The following is a 6,240-nucleotide window of genomic DNA, read 5'->3' as shown; positions in this document are numbered from 1 at the left end:
ATCATTATGCAGCAAGGCAGGTCCAGCCTATCACTGGATGACAAGGAAGGTCAGACGGGGAAAAGTCTAGGAAGGACAGGGGAGGAGGAGTGAGAGAAATCAAGGTGGAAACAGAGGAGAAGGACTATTCCAATCGATGTGGTCTAGGTCAATTTTATCTTGTCAAGGTGGGAGGTTTCTATCTTTATTATTTGCCAGTGAATTTATTCTGTGGATATATTGTGGATTGAGTAACATATAAACATCTAATTGCTAAATTGCAAGTTTTGGCACCTTTGATTTTACCCGCCAAGAGGACAGTGTGTGAAAGCAGCTGGCAGAGAAAGCGCTGGGCTCCTATAGATCCGCTCCGTGTGAGAACTCACAGCTCAGGAACCCGCTCTGGCTCCGGCTCTGGCTCTGACTCTGGCTCCGACTCCCCCACATTTTTAATCTTAGCACAACAGAAAGAAGAACAATATCAAACAACCAGACCCACCAGACCTCCCGGCAACAAAACCATCAACCAAAGAGTACACATGGAGAGACCCATGGCTCCAGCTGCATATGTAGCAGAGGATGGCATTGTTGGACACCAATGGGAGGAGAGGCCCTTGGTCCTATGAAGGATTGATGCCCCAGTGAAAGAGAACGCTAGGGCAGGGAGGCAGGAGGAAGTGGGTGGGTGAGTAAAGGAGGACCGTCATAGAAGGGAGGGGGTTAGATGGGGGGTTTGGAGGGGAAACCGGGAAAAGGGATAACACTTGAAATGTAAATATAAAATCCAATAAAAGGAAAGAAAAACTATCATTGTTGTTATTACTATTAGAAGAGAAAGCATGCATGGCACCCTGTGAAGGTCAGAGGATAACTTCATAAAGTCAGTTTTCTGTTCCAAATTTTATATGGGTTCTGGGGTCAAACTCAATTTGTCATATTGCCAGGCCCGTTTCTGTTTAGGTATGGTTGAAATCTCAACCATGAATTTTTTTTAACACTCAAGTATTCTGCTTGGTTTCAACATGAGTACATTTTAATAAATTTATTTAGAAAACGAGTGGTTCAGTGATGGTTTGAATGATTATGGCCCCCATAAGCATCTATATTTGAATGCTTGATCACCAGGGAGCACCACTACATTAGAAGGATGAGAAGGTGTGTCCTTGCTGGAGGAGGTGTGTCACTGGAGGTGGGCTTTGAGGTTTTAAAAGCCCATAGTAGTCCTGTGCTGTTCTCTCCATTTATGGATCAAAATGTAATTCTCAGCTACTGCTCAGTGCCATGAGTGCTACTATGACCCCATCAAAATGTAAATGAACTAGCCCTTGAAAACTGCAAGTAAGCCTCAGTTAAATTCTTTCTTTTTATGAGAGTTGCCTAGGGCATGGTGTCTCATCACAGCAACAGACCAGTGACAAGGACAGGTTCCATAGCTGAGGAGCATAAATTCTCAATTCACCTTAACCTTTCAGCTTACACAATGGAAAAATAAGAATATAGAAATATGCAAAAAAGGAAGACACAGTTCTTCTTAAGTTCCTTTAATAAAATATGATGTGGGTATTATCTGTTTTGTGGTAGCCTACCACATGACGTCTCTGTTAAATATTTACAGAACCTTCACATGATACTTACTTAGGAAAGAAATGATCTTTTTTTTCTTTATTAACTTGAGTATTTCTTATTTACATTTCGATTGTTATTCCCTTTCCCGGTTTCCAGCCCAACATCCCCCTAGCCCCTCCCCTCCCCTTCTATATGGGTGTTTCCCTCCCCATTACCACCCATTACCCCCCTCCCCCCAACAATCATGTTCACTGGAGGTTCAGTCTTAGCAGGACCCAGGGCTTTCCCTTCCACTGGTGCTCTTACTAGAATACTCATTGCTACCTATGAGGTCAGAGTCCAGGGTCAGTCAATGTATAGTCTTTGGGTAGTGGCTTAGTCCCTGGAAGCTCTGGTTGCTTGGCATTGTTGTTCATATGGGGTCTCGAGCCCCTTCAAGCTCTTCCAGTTCTTTCTCTGATTCCTTCAACGGGGGTTCTATTCTCAGTTCAGTGGTTTGCTGCTGGCATTCGCCTTTGTATTTGCTGTATTCTGGCTGTGTCTCTCAGGACAGATCTACATCTGGTTCCTGTTAGCCTGCACTTCTTTGCTTCATCCATCTTATCTAATTGGGTGGCTGTATATGTATGGGCCACATGTGGGGCAGGCTCTGAATGGGTGGTCTTTGTGCCTTAGAAGTAGGAACAAGCATCATTATAGGGTGTTTAACATGCTCTTCACCAAAAAATAAATTAGCACAAACACTTATTATATATTAATAGTATAAGTAATAGCCAGAAATCCAACTTTTTTTTGTCATACTTGAAAAACATAAAAGAAAAAAAGTTGGAGAAGACTCTATTTAATGACTTAGGAGTACAGAACAATATCAATACAGCAGTGGACAGAGGTTTGAGGTTGTCTTATTTAATACTCTGATTTTATAAAGGTGCTCTCTTGATATTTTTATGACATGATAAAGTAATTTATAAGATTTAAAAATCAATATCACACCCAATCATACTGTGTCTAAATACATAGGAATCTGAGCATGATAAATGAGACGAAATTGCAGATACATTATGATCAATTGGGAAAATCAACAGGTATTCCTGAATTCTCCTATCGCCTTCCTTTTTATTTAACAAAACATTATGCAATTATGGTGGTTTGAATATGCTTAGCCCTGGGAGTGGCATTATTGGGAGGTGAGTCCTCATTAGAGGAAGTGTGTCACTGTAGTGGGCTTTAAGACCCTTGTCCTAGCTACCTGGAAGGCAGTCTGTTCTGGGTTTCTTTCGAATGAAGATGTAGAACTCTTAGTTCCCTCTCCAGTGCTATGACTGCCTGGATACTGCCATGCTCCTGCCTTGATGATAATGGATTGACTGAACCTGTGTGCCTGTAAGCCAGTGCCAATTAAATATTGTTCTTTATAAGACTTGCCTTGGTCATGGTGCTTGTTCACAGCAGTAAAACCCTAACTAAATCAGCTATAGACTCTAACTCTTTCAAAACCTACTTAACTATTTCCTAAGCTCACACCATTATTTGTATCCAAGTCCCAATCCTTTTCTCTTTTGCCATTGGATACAATAGCCTCTTTCCCCACTTCCTCTAACCCCTGCTAAATGTTGCATACAAGTCACATTCCATTTTTTTCTTGGCATAAGGTAGCAAAATTATAGGCATGTCCCTTGGCTTCTCCTTTTACCTCTCAGTTCCATTTCTCACTCCATATGGGAGGCATCTCGTCTACTTCCCTTGCCTCTTGCTCTAGAACGCCTCTCCTGCTTATTTTCCACCAGGCATCTGACTCATCTTTAACAGCACATCATTTTAGTGAGTTAGCCCTTCACTGGACTGAGTTGAGTGCAAGCCCCTAACAGCCCAAGGCTCTCTTTGAACTTAGGAGTAGCTTACTTGTGTTCCATTTCAACTCTAGAAGGGTGTTAGTTTCAAAAGGGCAAATCACTTTCCTTGTTACTGCTTCATCCTGTGTCTGCCTTGATGCCTAATGTCTGCCTTTGATGTCTGCCTTTCAATACATATTTTGAATAAATGTGTTAATGAATGACAATAATATACTGACTGTGACCATCTGTCATATACGATGATTTGTTTAATGGATCATTCCTTTGTTCATACATACACTTGTGAAATTGTATTGCAGTTCCCACCTCTGTGTTTTCAAGCAGAATAAGGCACAGATAGAACAGAGGCACAAGCTGCCTGTCATAAAGTATTTGTGTGTGTGTATATATATATATATATATATATATATATATATATATATATATATGCTTCCACAAGACTATTTCTACACGTTTTGTAGAAGAAAGCTTCAGATAAAAAGGGAGCCTTTTTTAAACACAGGAATATTATAGACATTTTCAAAGCAAAGAAGATAAAGGGAAGAGTTTTATGCTAAAACAACAATGCATACAAAGGAAACAGACTCAACAGAAGCAACTTAAAATGTGTAAAACTACAGGCAGTTCCTCATTTTCAGAGTACAAGTAAGGGAAGTGGGCTTTGACAGCCACGATTAAATTGCAACGAAGACCATGACAAAATAGTATTCCTATTCTTTCTTATATAGAAAGATTGAGGCTAGAGTATTTATGTAAAACAGCTCAATATCACTACCTGGATACAATCTGGACCATGTGTCTGTATTATCCATGTAGCAAATTCTTCTTAAGCCAGGTTTTACCATCAAGGATGAAACTCTGATTCCCTAATACATCACCTCACCATATGCATTCCTTTATATTTTAATCTTCTTAGAAATCAATTCTTTTATCTTTTTGTTTGTTTTTTTTTGTTTAGCTTAACATTCTCCCAGTAAGGGAATAAACTTGAAATTAGATGTAAAACCATCCCTGGAGTAGGTTTTGAAGCCCTTCAGCTCATAATCTATTGCTCTTGTATAAGCCAGACCCTGAGAAGCAGTAATTACCTAAAAAGTATTAAACACAATCAGCATTGTTCATATTTATATTTTTAAAAGCTGGTGATTTAGTCATTATTAGATTTTTCTGAAGGCGTATTTATTTCCCTAAAGTGTAAAATGATAAAGTACAAAGTAAATTAATCCAACCTTATCGGCTTCATTAACAGAAGAAATAGTATAAACACAAGGTGTCTAAATGAGGCTCAGGGCATTATAGCAGTATTATCTCTCTTACCCATTCCAAGCTCCTCCCCAACACCTCTCTCTCAAGAGGTTTACCTGCTTCTGTTTTCTTATATCCTCCCAAGAAATTAAATAAAATCACGGCACTGTAGACTCTTTGAAATTGCAAATACTGTATCATTACTCTATATTTCCCTTAGTGATAAAACTACTAATTAAACATGTATTGTGGTCTTTTCTATTCCCTTCTTTGTTGTGGTTGGAGCTCTCACTTCACATTTATTATTCTTTACCTATTCTGTCTACTCAAATACCTACATCACTGAAGGATTTTGCTGCCACAAGCAATGTTAGAGTGAATGTAATTTTTAATATATTCCTTCTCTTTTTAACATGAACTATGGGTCACATATTATTATATTACAATTTTTATACTGCCATTCAAATGAGTCTTTCTGAAGATGGAAAATACATGTATGTTGTTTCAGTCTATGTTCTTTTGCTGTAAAGATACACTATTCACATGTCCATTCTTATAAAAGAAAGCCCTTATATCGGGCCGATCCACAACTCAGAGGGTGAGATGGCACGTAGGCAGGCATGGTCGCTGAGAGGTCAATATCTGGATCCGAAGACTTCGCAGTAGACATTTCTGGTTTCTTTGGAAACGCAGTTGTGTCACGTGATGTTTGTCTGAAAGCTGTCATATGAGACAATGTTTTGCGTGGCAGACACTTGAGAAGATGTGTGATCTTTGGAAAGAGGATAAGTAGAACCCAAAAGACAGTAAAAAACACGTTTCCTTCGGTTCGCCTTGCCGTGCTTTGCCTGTCTTTGTTTATCTTTATTTGTTGTGACTTTGTAGAGAGAAAGGCGCCGCAGAACTTCCTGTGGTGTTCCAGCTGCTTTTTGCCCCTTCTGTGGACTCCTGCCAACTTGGCAGATTCTAGCAGATTCTTCTGGATTGAGGTGTGGCTACTGATTCATGTTTTGGAATTGCCCCAAGAACTACTTCCAAACAGGTCCCCACTCCCCCCATCCTACTAACCATCTTCCTCCCCACCTTTGGTAGTGGGCTGGAATGGAGGTTGAAGCATTTAAGAACCCTTATTAAAGTGGGCTTTAAAAAAATCTAGGCCTTATAGGGCTTGACTTGGGGTTTTGAAACCCCAAAGCCCAGCACTAGTAGCACACTTCTACGAAGCCACACCTACTCCATTAAGGCCACATGTCCTAATACTTTCAAATAACACCACTGCCTGTGGGGGCATTTTCATTCAAACCACTGCAATTTTTTTTCTGTTTTTATTTCTACTCTTTGCTGTGTGTCCAGTTTTAAAAACGTGAAAACTGAAAACCTGACACGTATGGGCATGGTGTTTGAAATATGTTCAGGTCATTCGATGTTCAATTTTATAGTCACCTATTTGTTTCCATGTGGATTTGGAAGAACTGCCAGTGTTTTCTTTATGATATGGCGTAGAGTTTATCTTGAAACGTATTAAAAATTGAAATGTATTAAGATGTCTTTCAGTTTCCTTGTGAGCAACTGGAGCTTGAATGTTTAATGAGTTAAT

Source organism: Rattus norvegicus, chromosome 11 (genome assembly GCF_021556685.1).
Source record: "Rattus norvegicus strain SHRSP/BbbUtx chromosome 11, alternate assembly SHRSP_T2T, whole genome shotgun sequence".
Classification (NCBI taxonomy): domain Eukaryota; kingdom Metazoa; phylum Chordata; class Mammalia; order Rodentia; family Muridae; genus Rattus; species Rattus norvegicus.
The sequence above is the reverse complement of the archived record's forward strand: the minus strand, read 5'-3'. Positions refer to the sequence as shown.